General features: G+C 49.2%; 1 protein-coding gene across 2 annotated transcripts in view; it reads left to right on the top strand.

Annotated features, from left to right (window-relative positions):
- Snx29 (sorting nexin 29) overlaps positions 1-15767 on the top strand; it is a 385059-nt gene that overhangs the window by 240537 nt on the left and 128755 nt on the right. The gene's annotated exons all lie outside the window — the stretch shown is intronic.

Consider the following 15767-nt stretch of genomic DNA (forward strand, 5'->3'; position numbering starts at 1 on the left):
GGGCCTTCCCTGCCATGAGCTGTGCACCCCAACCATCCCTGATTTACTAATGAGCTGCTAAGGCCCTGCCAGGATGACTGCATGCTCAAGGTCTTCAACTCAGAGCTGGAGGATCAGGGTTGGAACCCAGGCCACTGGACTCTCCCCACCACTTCCCTCGCCCTCCCTTGGTGCCCACAGTCCAACCACAACCATGAAGGTGGCCTGTCTGTATCTGAATGTGCAACAGTGGCCTGGCTCTTTGTCTTTAATAAACCTTTGTCAAATCAAAAGAGCAGTTGGCCTTTGGGGATGCAGAAAAATATAATATTTACATTTTTGAATAAAATTAAGTTAGGCATTGTTACAAACCCAGAGGTAGTGCTCGTTCTTGGAGTACCTAACAGAAGGCAGAAACTCTTTCATATTCCAGGCGTTTCAGCTTTTAGGAAGAAAGTCTTGGTTTGGAATTTATTGTTTCATGGGTAAAGCCAAGGTATGGAAAAGAGTCTCTGCTCAGCCTCTGCGATAGCTTGGGAGCCAGAGATAAACCTGACTGCGGAGCACTCTTGGAAGGAATTTTTAAAAGGCAACAACCTTGTAGCAGGTGACATGAAGCTGTTGGCACTGCCCTTGTGTCTGTCATGGCGGTGTTCGGGTTGGCCTGGGCCCCTTGGCACATTTTACCAGCAGCTCTTTGTGCTATTGTGACACTAATACCTCAATTTTTTTTTTTTTTTGCCTTTCAGAGAAAAGTATTTGGGACACAGTGTTTCCTCTTCCTCTTTGTCTGGGGCTTGTGCTTGGTGTTGACGTTTACGCTGCTTTGCGTGTGCTGAAGGAATGGCAAGCGATGAATCATTTGCTTTCCCATTTTAGAGATGGAAATTAGAGGTGTAAGAAAACCATGTCCTTTTTTTGTCATTGAAGCAGACCTCCTTTGAAAAGTGTCAAATTGTCAACTTCTGAACTTCTTTGTGCTGGGGACAGAGACTCCCAGGACATTAAGACCCATGTATTTCTGGCAAAGCATCTGTGTGTCACCTGGCCTTTGTGTCTCTGTACAGTATAATTGCTTCCATGGGACTGACAGGACTCTAGTGGCTTCTCCTAGTCCCCATAGAATTTTTCTTCTTCTTTTTTTTAATCTTTTGTTTATTATGTGGTTGGGTGGCTGACACTGGCCAGCCAGGATCCAGGCTGGGTCCCTGAGTGGGCTGCCAGCTACATCACCACCCCACGGCTGGCACTAGAGGAAGCCTAGAGGGCAGGTGAATGTTGATGGAGGACTAGCGTTGGCCAGACCCTTGAGGGCTTTTTTCCTCTGTTTTATCTTCCTGACTGTCTACACAGCAGGTAGGAGTAGACCTTTTACATGCAAGGGACCGAGTACGTAGAAATGATGCCACCTGTTCAGACTTGCCCAGGTAGAAGCAATGGAGCTGAGATGCAAAACTAGGTTTGTCCTCCCTCCAAAAGCCCCATCCATGTCACCTTCATGTCACCCTGGCACCAAAGTTGTTAGATATAGATCTTTTAAATTTTTAAAAATTTTTTCAGCTTTATCAAGGTATAATGGATAAATATAACTTGTATATATTTAAGGCATACAGTGTGATATTTTGGGGTGTGTGTGTGTGTGTGTGTCTTGTTGATGTATGGTTCCCTTAAGCAGTGTGAAATGTCCCTCTTTATCCCTTTTGATTAACTTTGGCTTGAAATCTATTTTATATAGAGATGGAAACCCCTGGTTGCTTACGTAGAATGTATATTTTATCCCAACCTTTCACTTTCAGTCTGTGGGCATCTTTTCCTATGAAAAAAGTCTCTTAAAGGCAGCATATTGTTGGGTCTTTTTTTTTTTTTTAATCCAATCTACTAGTCTGTCTTTTGATTGGTGAGTTTAGGTCATTAACATTTAGGGTTATTATTGAGACATGATTTGTATTACTGGTCATTTTTGTTTATCTTTGATATTTAGCTTGACTTGGTTTCTCCTTTGGTTGGCTTTTCCTTTATTGTAGTTCTTCCCTTTGCAGAATTTCATTGTTGTTTTTCGTTTCCTCCTTGTGGAGTATCTTGCCAAGAATGTTCTGTAGTGCAGGCTTTCCTGCTGTAAATTCTTTTAATTTTTGTTTATCGTGGAAGGTTTTATTTCATCGTCAAATTTGAAGCTTAATTTTGCTGGATATAAGATTCTTGGTTGGCATCCATTTTCTTTTAGAGCTTGTTATATGTTGTTCCAGGATCTCCAGGCTTTGAAAGTCTGGGTTGGAAAATCAGCTGAGATCCAAATTGGTTTTTCCCTTATCAGTAATCTGACTTTTCTCTCTTGCAGTCTTTAAAATTCTATCCTTATTCTGTATGCTAGGCATTTTCATTATAGTGTATCTTGGTGTAGATCTGTTGTAATTTTGTACATTTGGTGTCCTATAGACCTCTTGTATTTGATTTTTCTAATTCATTCTTCATGCTTGGGAAATTTTCTGATATTATTTCATTGAAGAGATTGTGCATTCCTTTGGTTTGAATCTCTGAACCTTCCTCTATCCCAATAAATCTTAAATTTGGTCTTTTGATGGTATTCCATAATTCTTGGATGTTCTGTTCATGGTTTCTTACCATCTTCACTCTGAGGTCAACTTTATTTTCAAGATTGTATATTTTGTCTTCATTGTCTGAGGTCCTGTCTTCTAAGTGATCTAGTCTGTGGGTGAGTGATGCTATCTATTGATTCTTATAATTGGCTTATTGTTTTTTTTTCATTTTGAGGGTTTCTTTTTTTCTTCTTCAGTATCTCTTTCTTGAAGTTATCTCTTACAACTTATATTTGCTCTCTTATCTCTTTGTTGGTGTGATCATGATCACCTGCTGAGAGCCACGGCTGAGTCTGTATGGCCCCTGGCATTTTGCCAACAGTATTGATTGACAGGCGAGGCATTACTATCCGCCTGTGCCGCAACTTTTGAGTTCTCGCACTATTTTGGAGTTCTCGTGGGGATTTCCGGGGATTCCCCGAGAGTTCCCATTGGTTGGGGAAGTGCAGGAGGAGGGATTTCCGGGAGAGATATTTCCGGCTGGGGGTTGCTGGACAAGCCTCGTGGCGCATTCGGGAGGATTCCCCGGGAGCTGTGTGAAGTGTTTTCCTGCAGTTTAAAAATAAAGTTTGTTCCTGCTTCAGTGGCTCGTGATTTGTGCCCAGCCAGACTGCGGCAATCACCTGAATTTGTTCACTTATCTCTTTGTTGGAGTGTTTGATTTTTGCCTATATCTGCTCACTTAGGTCATTCTTTAATTCCTAAATCACTTTAGTATGTATATTCCAAACTCATTCTCTGATATTTCACCTACTTCGCTATCTATGGATTTTATTGTTGTAGTATGTTGGTGTTAGATTAGTATTAGATTATATGACTAGTGAGAGGGTAATCTTAGTTGGCTCTTAGGTTGAACAAGAGATAGGCAACCCCATGCAAAACTCCCTGTGAGCTCAGCAACAGGATAACTGTTAGCACCCCTAGTACAGAAACCTTTGGTACAGCCTGGCCCACAGGTATCTTGGTGATGTCTTACCAGGTTGTTATTGTTTTCCCTTGATAGAAGTGTCACTATCCCAGTTTCGTGGCCATGGCATCCTCAAGCCTATATGTACCCTGATGTTGGGCCATAGAGCCACACTTTGGTGAATAAGGAACCCCAGCATAGGGCGGTTCTCCCTCCAGAACTCTGGGCCACAGTGATGTGGTGTTGACTTGATTTGAGTCCAGTTTCTCCTGTGGCTTCTGTGAAGCAGTCTTTGACAGACATCTGTGGCCTCTGTGCCATTCCTCATACTTAGAGGCTGGTTGTGAGAGAGCTAGGAAGATGTAGGACTATGGAGCAGAGGCTGGTGTTGGTCAGGGTAGGGTGGTTCTGTTGCAGATCAAGAGCTCCTGTCTTATTCTTTAACAAAATAAAGGCACATGTTTCCCATGGGCATTGTGTGTCCACTGTGGCTGTCCAGCTGTAAGCTGGGAGCACCCTGGTCCATGTGGTGACACCCTCCTGTAGCCATGCCATCTGGAGAACAAGGCTCCTCTCACCCCATGGGGCAGCAGCTGGGTTGCATACCCTGTGTCCTATGCTGTGACTCAGAAGTGACATACGTAACTTCTTCCTGGAGCCTTTGTGTCCCACTTTGCACAGGGGATGGGAAGCTCAAGGGTGGTGGGTGCCAGTCTCCATGTCGTTCTCCTAGAGGAAGGGCCATTGTGGGCTGGTGACCTCACTTCCAACTCAGGGTGCTGTGCCAGGAAGTGAGGACATTTGGCCTGATGCCCAGCTTGATGTCCTAGAAGCACAAGCTCCTTTCCTCCTTCAGATTCTGGGAAGCGGACTTCATCTTCCTCCTGGGTCCAGCTGACTCTCCAGGACCTGCAGACATCTGCTGGTTGTCCTCACTGAGTGTTATGGACAGAGTTCATTGACCCTGAGGGAAGGTTGTGTTCCTGTTGCCCCTGAGGAAGAAGGGGGTGACTGACCTTTCCCCCCTGCTGCTGCTAGTGGCCCGTTGCTCAGTGCTTCAGCATGTATAATGTCTGCTGTGGCCACAGGCCCCCAGGACAACAGGCTACAAGCTCCCTGTTAGTGGTGAGGCAGAGGCTTCAGAGTTCACAACTGAACAGGAATAGCAGCCACTCCTGTCCACGGGACAGCAGCCAGCATGGTCCCAGATTCCGGGCCTGTGTGTCTGCTTTAAATCCCATGTTGTTTTTCAAAACCATCCCACCTTCTCTTTCCATTATGGTGGCCGTGGGGCTGAAGGAAGTTTCACGGGTGCACGCATGTGTGCACCAGTCAAAGGTCTAAGAATCAAAATGGCAGTATGTTATTGAGCCCTAGTTAAATATTGACCCACTTAATCCTCCTAACAACCACACAGTGTGAATGTTTCTGTGGCTGCCATTTTGCAGATGCTGAAACTGAGGCCTGGAGAGGTTGAAGGACTCTCCCAAGGTCACCAACAGGTCACTGGCAGAGTGGGACCCATCCAGCTCCAAGTGCATCCTCCAAGCCACTTCCCAACTCTGCTGGTGTATGCGTGAGCACAGTGAGGGGCCCCACACTCTCTCTGCAGGTGTTTTTTGTGCACAAATTCCTGTTTGTACAAATAAAGGGCTATGTCCCCTTCTCAGCAGGAGCAAAGCCGCCCCCTGAAGGGGCTCTGCTCTGTCTTATGTGAGCTTGGTTTGGTATGACAAAGGGACTCTCAAGGGAGAAAAACAGTTTTGACGCTCATGAAATTTAATGTTTTTCATTTACTGTCTTTCTTTGAAACTTGGACATAATTTATTGAGCTGTGGTTGAAATATTCAGGAGGGCTCTGCGTATTCCTTCCAAAGGCAGATGATTAAACAGGCTCGCCAACCTCCCGATTTCTGGAAAACATTAGAATATCATAAAGAGCCACATAGTTTCAGAATTTACATCTTTATAGAAAGTCTGTGCTTTGCACCACCCTGCAAAATAAATGCAGAACCTGCACTTCATGGTGAAATATTTTTTGGAGAAACCTCAGTGTTGGGAAGCCCTCGTTGGATGCCCAGTGTTATGTAACTTGCTGGGTCTGGCAGCCAATTCTCTGGCATAATAATAAGCTGCCCTGTGGTGCGCCCCTGCTCTGTGCCAGGCTGATTGCTCTCAAGTCAGGTCTTACCAGTTTATGTCCCACTCAGCAGGACAGAGCGCTATTACAGTTGAGGAGACAGAGCCGGTGGGAGGCAGGCTGGGGAGCAGCCTGACTTTGAACCTGTTCTGTGCTGGCTGCCCTTGTCCTACACTGAAGCCTCAGTTTAGGGTAAAGTCCTCAACCCTTTCTCTGGCCCCAGGCTGGGTGACACCTCTCCTCCATGATCCTGGGGACCTGAGGGTTCTTGCTATATCACTGGTCACTGTATCAGCTGTATCCTCACAAGACAGGGAACTCCTTGAGTGTAGAGTGGGGACCTGGGACACTGACACCCAGGATCGTCCCTGGGCACAGTTGCCCCATAAGTGGTTGTTGACCAAAGCAGGCATGTGACTGAACAGCCAGTGGATGAGTGGCTTCAGATCCAAGCACCAAGGCACGCAGGGCCTGGCTGAGGGAGCCTTGTGAGACAGGAGGGTGACTCTGGGAGGCCCTGGGCCCAGCCCCACAGCAGGCTCTGTTGTTCGCTCTGACTGCAGCTCAGCTTCTGCAAACCTCTGTTTGCACGTCTGTCAGATGGCAGTGACAGCTGGGATGGGGATGCCATGAGGACAGAGACTTGATTTTTTGTTTGCTGCTTGAATCACTGTGTTTGCAATGGCCTGGCCCTTGATAGCTGCTCAACATGTGTCTGTGGAGGGAATGAGGGAGAATTCTCTGATGGTGAAGGTGGATTTCTGAGAAGGAGCCATGCCCTGGGTGGGTTGCTGGAGACTGTGGATGAGCCAGGTCAGGAACAGTGTGTGACCCTGGGCCCAGCAGAGAGTGCTTGCTCCTGGTGATGCCCAGCTGGCCTTCCTCCTCCTCCGGCTCTGCTGCCTGCCCGGTGGCCTGGAAGAGGCTTTCTGTCCTGGGGGGAGATGGGCCACATGAGCTGCTGCCTAGCCTGGGATCTCAGGAAATCAATAGCCATCCTCTGTGAGCAAGCTGCAGCTGCAGTGCTCTTGAGGAGGCCCGCAGAGCCTTTTAAAGTCATTCCTGACCCACTTTTCCAGGCCCGGTGGATGCGGTGTTTTGAACTTGTGATGGTGTGACTGTAACCGTGGTGTGGCGCCAGGTCACATGTGCTGTGTGAACAGAGAGGAGCCTGGCCCCCTTCTCCTCCGCTGTGTTCGGGCCATCAGTGGCCATCTCAGACTCGTGGAGCCAGGTGGGCTCCTGTGCTCCATGCCAGCAGGAGGCCCACCTGCCGGTGCGCCAAATCGAGTACAGCATGCCCTGCTATCGGCTCTTGCAGCCATCCCCGTGTGACCGTGGACAGTTGTTGTAGGCCCTGCAGTCCTCATCTCTTCCTCTGTAAACAGGAGCAGCACCAACACTGGTGTAGCATGTAAGGCCACCCCGTGTAGTTAGAGGAGCGCAGATTGTTTACTGCTTAGTGGGGTGTGGCCCTGGGGGGTGTTCCACTCGCCAAACCCAGGTCCCATGCCACTCAGGCACTTGCACAAAAGAGGCTATACATTGAGGCTGGTGTGTTGGTGTATATAATGTGCTTCCCAATCAGCAGCTGTTGCTGCTGCTCCTGAGCAGTCGTCATGGAGGAGGGGGATGGCTGAATCGAAGGAGGTGAACTGAGGAGTAGTGAAGCCTGAAGAGTGGATGGGATGTTGGGGTGTTGTCGTTAGCCTTTCCACCACTGTGACTGAAAGATCTGACCAGGACAATCATAGAGGAGGAAAAGTTTATTTGGAGGCTTATGGTTTCAGAGGTCTCTGTCCACAGAGAATAGGCTCTATTCCTCGGGGCTCAAGGTGAGGCAGAATATCATGGTGGAAGGGTGTGGCAGGGGAAGCAGCTCACATGGTGATCAGGAAGCAGAGAGTCGCCCCACTTGACAGATAAATATATACCCCAAAGCCACGCCCCAGTGCCCACCTCCTCCAGCCACGCCCACCACTTCAGTTCCCACTCAGTCCCTACTGGGGGGTTAAGACTCTCACAACCCAATCATCTCCTCTGAACTTCTTGTGTTGTCTCACACGTGAGCTTTTGGGGGACATGTCACATCCAAACCGTAATGAGCATGAGGGAGGGAGGCAGGTTTGGGCAGGTGCTCATTGGTTGGCGTCAGCCCTTCCCTTGAAATCTGTCCTCCCCCATCCTCTCTTCCTTGCTTCTCTCCCAGCCCAAGGAAATTAGTGGGAAGCCATTGAAGGTTTTTTGTTGTTGTTGTTGTTTATTTGTTTTAACTTTGGATATGGAGAAATGTGAATGTAGACAAGATAGTACAGTGTAGCTCTGTGGCCAGTGCACAGTCCCACCCGGCCAGCGCTCGTCAGGGTAGGGCCAGTCCTACTTACCCCGGCGATATTCTGAAGCAATTGCAGGTATCAGCTAATCTGCCATTGTCATTGAAGGGCAGCAGAGAAGGGCCATGAGTGAGCATGTCTGTTTTAGGAGGGGCCCTTGGAGCATGGGTGGGGAGCGGGGGTTGGCTGATTGTCCAGGCTGAGGGCAGTCCATGGTCTGGCAGCGGGTGGAGGAGGGGCCAGGTCTGAGGGAGCTGAGGGGTGTGGCTCCCACAGGACCAGGGGCACTGCCTGTTCTGCTGGTGCTTGCTTAATGTGGTGCCAGCCGGTAGCATTACTGGTGTGCCTTGTGTATGCCAAGCCTAAGCTAAGGCCTTCTGTTGTATGGACTATTTAAACCTCACAGAAGCCTCATGAGTTTCGCATTGTTCTTCACCTCATTTGTGGGCTAGGAACCGAGATGCAAAGAGGTCGACAGTGAGTTGCCCATGGTCGCGTCTGGGAAGGGGCGGCCGCCAGCTCTGGAGTTTGCACGGTGCCTGCTGTGCCGCGGGCCTCTCCTGGTTGTGCCAGCAGTTCGGTGAGAGTTGCCGGCACCTGCTTTAAACCCGCACAGCTGTGTGGAGACCTCTGGGTTGCTCTGAGGCGAGGGCACATCAGCACAAAGCCAGGCCTGTGGTGCTGCGTCTGCCTTTTCCTCACCATTTATCTAACAGCCACCAGGAAGGTGCTGGGTGCTGCTGTGACACTGTCATTTCCATCTACTCTGCCCTTGCTCGTTCATGCAAATAGGGTCATCTGGGCCACTCACAGCAGCTGTTCTGCATCTCCACAGCTCACTCGAGTGTTTGCTGAATAGCCATGTGACAGGAGGAAGGAGGGCAGATATTGGGGACCTGGGCTCAGCAGCTCAGGCAGGCTATGACAGTTATGGGGCACCTGTCTCTCTGGGCTCCCCTTACCAGTGGAGCTGGTTCTGGGGTCCCCCATTCAGGGCTGATCCCAGCCAGTGCTGTTTGCTCTCTGGGGCACAGAGGGCCTTGTTACTGAGAAAGTTAGGGGACTCTTTTAAATGCAAAGCTACCACCAGGGTTACTTACAAGACTCACTTGCCTTGGTGGCTCTGTGTTAGTGGCCCTTGAGGGCGGCTCTACTTCATGGGTCCCCATCAAGCCTGCCCCGTGGCTTTATACCATGGTGTTGAGAAGGCTCCTGGGTGCCTTCCCTGGGTCAGCCCTGCTCACAGCGGAGTTGAGGCAAAAGGTGGACCAGAAGGAAGGACCAGATGCAGGACCCTGTGCGCTGGAGTCAGACCAAGCCCCTTCCTAAAGACCCCCGACTCTGGACACTCGCTTGGCCTCTGGGCCCCAGGGTTTTCCTCCTCTGGAAGGTGGGGGTGAGTCTGCCCCTGCAGGCTTGTCCTGTGCCGGGAGCCTGTGCCATAGGAGGCATAGTTATGTTCCTTCGGGCTCGTGGGGTCCACACTGTGATTTCTGTGTACCTCCCAATGGCCCTGTCCAGTAGGTGACAGACAGCATTCTCATTTTACAAATAAGATCCCAGGAACCACAGATGTGTAACTGCTCACTTAAGGTCACAGCAGTGGAGAGACAGGAGTGCACTTGACCTTCACGCCCTGCATTTTTCTCTCCCCCATCTGGGTCCTCTTTCCTTACAGGGATCCTCCTTGTGGCACAACCAGAAGTAACATCTGACAACCCCCTGGACTGTCTTCATGTGGGATTTTCATTTAGAAACTAATTTCCAAAATACCTCAACATGAAGCAAAGTCCCTTTGGAGAAGGCTCATCTGGCTTCCGGGGGCGGGGGTGTCTCGGGATCCTTGCTATAGTGTCCTTTGGGCCCGAGTTCCACAGGAGCCCTTGCTTTTAAGGTTCTTGTCTACCTGTGTGCTCCTTCCCCCCCTAACGGGGGAGTCTGTGAGCTGGCCTGTGACAAGCCACACTGACTTCAGAGGCTCCGAGCAGTGAGAGCTGAAGACAGCCCTTCACTGTGAGGTCCAGGCGGGATGGAGGAGTGTGGTCACAAGCATGGGCTCAGCAGTGTGTCCCAGTTCTGCTGCTTACTTTCTGTGTGGCCTTGAGCAAGTTGTTTACCTTTTCTGTGCCTCAGTTTCCTCAGCTACTCAATTAGGGACAGCAGCAGCTCTTACCTGGTGGGGAGGTGTGGGAGAGAACGTGGACCATTCCTGGTACAGCGGGGAGGCTCCCTTGGCCTACCCTTTTCTGCCCTGCCGCTTCGTGTCACCATCACCCCTTACGCGGGGAGAACACCTCAGTTTCAACAATTCCCCCTGATCTCTGTTGAGGGCCTTGTGGTCTGGTCAGGAAATAGGCACTCACCTCCCTGATCCTGGATTCTCTACTCCTAGGCAGGTGTATTACTTCTCTTCCTGGCTCACTTGTCACCTGAAGGGCCGTGTGATGGAAGGAGCATGGGCTTTGGGGCCATAATAGCTGGAGGTCCTCTTTCACTGTCACTCATGGACTCTGTGACCCTGGGCTCCTACTCAGCCCCCGATCCTTACCTTCCTCCTCTGGTAAGTCAGTGTGGTCAGGCATCTCTGAGAGGGTCCCACAGCTCTGCGGTCAGAGAGACTGATGACAGCTATAGGTTTTTGATGACTTCACAGGCCTCCGCGTCCTGGGCTAGGTCTGAACACCAGTCACTTCAGCTAACACTCCTCATTTTTCTTAGTTTTAAAGACCAAAGTGACACGCTACAAGAAAGTAACATTTAGGCAGCTATGTGGCGCACGCCTGTCATCTGTAATGCCAGCTACTTGGGAGGCCATAAGGATTCCTATTCAGTTGATGCTCACAAATGTGTCAAGGCAGAAGGGCACACTGAAGGAGGAGGATCCCAAGTTCAAGGCCAGCCTGGCAACTTAGTAAGATGCTATCTCAAAATAAAAAGGGATGGGAACATAGCTCACTGGTAAGGCACCCTGGGCTCAATTTTCAGTTCAAGGAAAAAAAATCTGAAAGAACAGTGGATATTGATGATACTGGTTCTGTTTTTTTCTTCTTTCTTAACAAATTCCATCAAAGAGGCTGTGTTTGGTTTTTTTCCCCCATTGATATTGTTTGCCATTGTCGTCATAACAATGTAAGACATGGCTTCAGACACAGTGTATGGATGGTGATGAGTGCCTTTCTAATTGCTTTTAAAATCCCAATTCATTAGACTGATACTTTTGTTAAAAACTTAGAAAAACCATGAAATCCCAGGAATTCCTAGCATTAGGAGATTGCTTTAAACCTCTCTAAGTGCTACTCACTTTCCACCTGGTCTTACCTCACACATTGTGTGCAGTGACAGTGGTCCATGGCCTCCCCTTGCCTGGTGCTCGCTTGTGTAGACTGGCTGAGAGCAGTGACACCACCTGGTGACAGTTCCTGCTGTCTGTTGCTAGAAGTCAGGGTCCAGGCAGTTTTTCTCTGGCTTGTGGTTTTGTTCATGTGAGAATTTGGAGTTTGAGAGCTGACCTGTGGAGGAGCTTGTGAAATCTTGCCTTACAGATTGTGGACTGGAAAGTTGTGTTTTCCATAACAAGATGGCCCAGCTGCAGTTCCAAGCTGTGTGTGGGAACTGCTGCCCCTTTGTCTTTGCCAGCGATTGGTCATTGCAGTCACTAGGGCCTTCAGAAAGTACTTCTTAGATTCCCCCTTTGTCAATGAAGGGAGGCCCAGAAATCTTCATTTTTCAGAAAGAAACCTTCTAGGTGACTCATGATCAGATGGGACTGAGCCCCTGGTCCACACCATGCCCCTCCCCTCTATTGGGTGGGATAGACTTACCTTCTGTGACCACGAAGGGGGTCAGCTTTCTGACCCACCCAGGATGTCTGGGTAAAGACCCCAGAGAGTAGGGCCATAAGAGCACAGGTCCACATACCTACTCTGTCGCTTCCTGACCCTGACACTTCAGCTCTTTAAAACCTTGACAGCCTCACCTGTGAGGAAGGTGTGACCACCTGCAGGGAGGCTGTGGGGATTCCTAAAGCCTGCAGAGGGCTGGTATGCAGTTGGTGCTCACAAGTGTGTTAGGGCAGTGTGGATGTTGGCTAGTGCCAGGGAGTTGTTATAGAGGGTTTCCAGATGCCTCCCACAGCCACTGTGAACTGGGCCAGAAGACAGTGGAGGGAGGGTTCCATTCGGTGGTAGATGGATTCTCAACCATCCAAGTAAATGTTCTTGGAGAGTTTGAGGATGTGACCAGAAGAGCCTCAGATTCTATGGACACTTGGACATAGAGAGGTGTCTCGTTCTCAAGCAAGAAACATCTGATTTCTTAGCTCAAAGAGGGTGAGGCATTATTTACTTGGATGTGATGGCATGGAACATTCTAGTATGAAAAGAAATACCAGAGGCTTAAAAAAAAACAATTTATAATCCTTTCATGATTTGGCAGGTAATTATGATAATCCCTGGGATTTTCACAGATTTAAAGCTTTTTCAACCACATTATTTTTGGAGATCATCTTCCCCGATACTCCAGCTGGAAGAGATTTCTCATTCCCCTAAACCTCCCAAGGCATCATCTTCCAAGTCTCAACTTAAATGTCACCTTCTGGAAGACACTGTCCTCCGTCTTCTAGGCTAGGGCTACTAAATAGATGTCATGTGCTAGGCCAAGCCCCTGACTGATTGGTCACGGCTGCCTGGGGATCCTCTAAAGGAATATTGTGATGGATTAGTGCTGTCTGCCAAAGGGGCAGTTAGTAGGAATGTAGGAAACCCTGGGATAGTTAACCAGTCCCCTGTGAGCATTTAGGCAAGTTCTAGCCATTGGCAGTTGAATTTGTACTTTGAGTGCATGTGCAAGAAGACAGGTGACCGTGCAGCAGGGATTTGCTAAGCCAAAGACGGAGACTTCCAAACATTGATAGATATTGAGCAGCCTTGGTACTCAAACTCCTTGCATATCTCTACCTTCTTCTCTCTAGCCAGAGGATGAAATCCAAAGGGCGACTCATAGCCTGGCACCTTGTCACCTGATCGGTTGTGTACCTTCCTGGCACAGCTGAGGGCCACATCTTCCTCTAGCCTCCAGTTCCCCTTGGGCCTTTCTGAGAACCGGGTCTCCATGCCTCACCCTTTGGCTCATCCTGGGTGCTGGGAGCTGTCAGCCATGTTCATTGTCTCTCCACCTGGCTTTGGCTTTTGATTTGTCACTGTCATTGGTGTTGATAAATGGCACTTCCTTCCTAAATATTTTCAGGGTAATTGCCATGGAACAAAACCACTAAGAGCAGAAAGAAACTGGCTCTGAGCATTGACGATCCAGAACATGTGTCTGGTGGGGATGTAGGGAGGGGTCTGTCCCTGGAGGCTGTGTGGCACACGAAGCCCATTAGATGGTGACTCCTGAGTGTCTCTTGGAGAGCCCTTCTGTGACACCCCTCTTCCCTCAAGTGGCTCTATCGCGATTTGTCTGACCAAATGTAACAGGTTGTGAATTGTGTGGTTCACTTGAGAACCCGGCCTGGCAGATGGTTAGCAACTCCGCGATGTTCTTGCTTTGGGACAGTGAGTTTCCCCACAGCCACCCAGCTCCCTAGTGTGGTACATCCTGGTTGGGAGGCACGATCTCTGGGGAGGGCCCTTTTCCAGGTGATCTCTAGAGACCTGCTTCTTGGTCTCCTCTACCATGTCTCCGACATCAGTACCCGTTGTGGAAAACTGCTCCTGTGCTCAGCATTCACCCTGCCACACCTGTGAAATGCACTCTTGTTTCCTCTGCATGGTGGCCCAGTGAGGCCAGAGTGGAGTTTGATCCCCATTTTGTAGATGATGAGCTTCAGGCTTATGGGGGCTCCCTGTCTTGCACCAAGCACATTGTCAGTAGTCAAATGGGCCCAGTCCTGTCTCACACCAAAGCTTGACCTTACCCCCCTCTCAACTTCCTGCCAGCCTCTGGTACCTGCCTTTGCACCTACAGTTTCCTCTGCTACCTGGTGACTTCCTGGACCTTAGCGTGAGTATGGAATTCGCATCCCGTAGGGCTGAGTGACATTAGGGAGACACTGAGAGCAACAGGTGGGATTGAAGAGAGGAGTTAGGATTTCATCCTTAGGGTGGGGAAAACATTGAAGGTATTGAAAAAAAGGTGACAATATGAGATGTGACTTTGGAAGAACACTGCTACTTGGGGCAGAGTGGATAGGAACAACCTATTCTCTCTGTAACCCATTTCCTGCATTTCTCTCTGGCCATTGCAAATAAGATGATCACAGGAGACCCGTGTGTGCCCTGCAAGCTAGATGAAAATTTCAGGTGGCAGTGGTTTTTCAGCCTACTGGGAAGTACTTGTGATCTCCGAGGCGTCTCTTAGTCTTGAATTTGTTTCTAGTAGTGCTAGAGTTTGGGGATGATTATTTGAGAAACAGGGAGCTTCATGGTTTATGTAAGAGGAAGGCTGTTTATTCCAGTGACTGACTACAGGAACACGCAGTAGAGAAGCTCAGTTTTGGAGGTGGGCTTGATGCCACAGCTTCATGATGAAATTATTTCATCAAGTTATGTCTTCTCCGGTGCATTGGGTCCCTCCCTCATTGCCCAGTGAAATGGGTGTTTGAATGTGGTCCAGTCCATCTTCTGGCTGCAAAAGGGAACCTGGGTTTTGAAAGCTCATGACAAACAGCACCTGAACCTGGAACATTCGATGTTTCGTGCATTGATGAGCAGCTGCGGCAGCACTCTGTTCCCCGCCAAACAATGCAGAGGCAAGACTACAAAACTGTCTTTGCTTTGGGAATGACAGTGACATTTATTTAAACTGGAACTTTGTGGGGCCCATTAACAGGTGTTTGTGTGCTCCTGGTGGCTGTGTAGTAAGTGGATCATAGCCCCGAGGAAGCTCATGGAGGGTTTGTGTGATTCTTATGTGAGGATTCACTCAGATGTTATTAGAGATGCAGTATTTGCTTGTTAAAGGCTGAAAGAGGATCGGATCGACGTAAGCTTTCCTTACACAAAAGGAGTAAGGCAACTGGGAAATACTAATTTTTGGTCTTTACAAAGAAAAAAGCTGGTGAAATGGCTCAGTGACGTTGTTTCCTGTGGCTAATCGCACGCTTCTTGCACTATCTCTGGGCAATTTTCACTTAGTGTTGCACATAGTTTGGGGGGACACCTTGGAACAAGGGAGTGCGTTGGAGTTGACATAAGTGTCCCAGGGACAGGAGTTGGATACATTTTGTGCTGATGGCGCAATGGCTCTTTTGTTTCAGGTGAGGAACGTCTGACTCTCTTAAGGAGTTTAATTCTTTAGAGTTTCATTGGGATAAACAAGAGAGAGTGCTCATGGCTGAGAAACCAAAGGAAGGAAAAGTAGAGAATGGGAGGGAAACGTCCTGAGGCAGACCCCGGTGCCCCTCTTTCCCTCTGTGCCTTTTGCCCTTAGTGTGAGGGAGAAGCAGAAGGGAGGCCTCCCTCTGTTGCTCCAGGGGAGACCTGACTTAGTGGCCCCGACTGTCCCCCACAGAGCTGCTCCCTTCCTCATTCCCACAGTGGGTTTGTATCTCCCATAACCTACCCCAAGAGGCCCAGCAACCCTGTGGGTGAGCACTCCTCAGTCGGTGCTCAGGTCTCTGTCCAGGGAGCTGAGCTCTTGGGCAGGGCAGGGGCCGGGTTGAGTGAGGTCTGCTCCACCTCCCGTTCCACAACTTCCCTGGAAGGTGCTTGTGGGAGTCTTCTTGCTGGGTTCTGTGACAGCACAGTAGAATGACACCTCACGTTTCTCTACAATGTTTAAAGAAACTGTAGTTGAGTGGCTGTACATTGATA

The sequence above is a fragment of the Marmota flaviventris genome, chromosome 19, assembly GCF_047511675.1.
Source record: "Marmota flaviventris isolate mMarFla1 chromosome 19, mMarFla1.hap1, whole genome shotgun sequence".
NCBI classification, from domain to species: domain Eukaryota; kingdom Metazoa; phylum Chordata; class Mammalia; order Rodentia; family Sciuridae; genus Marmota; species Marmota flaviventris.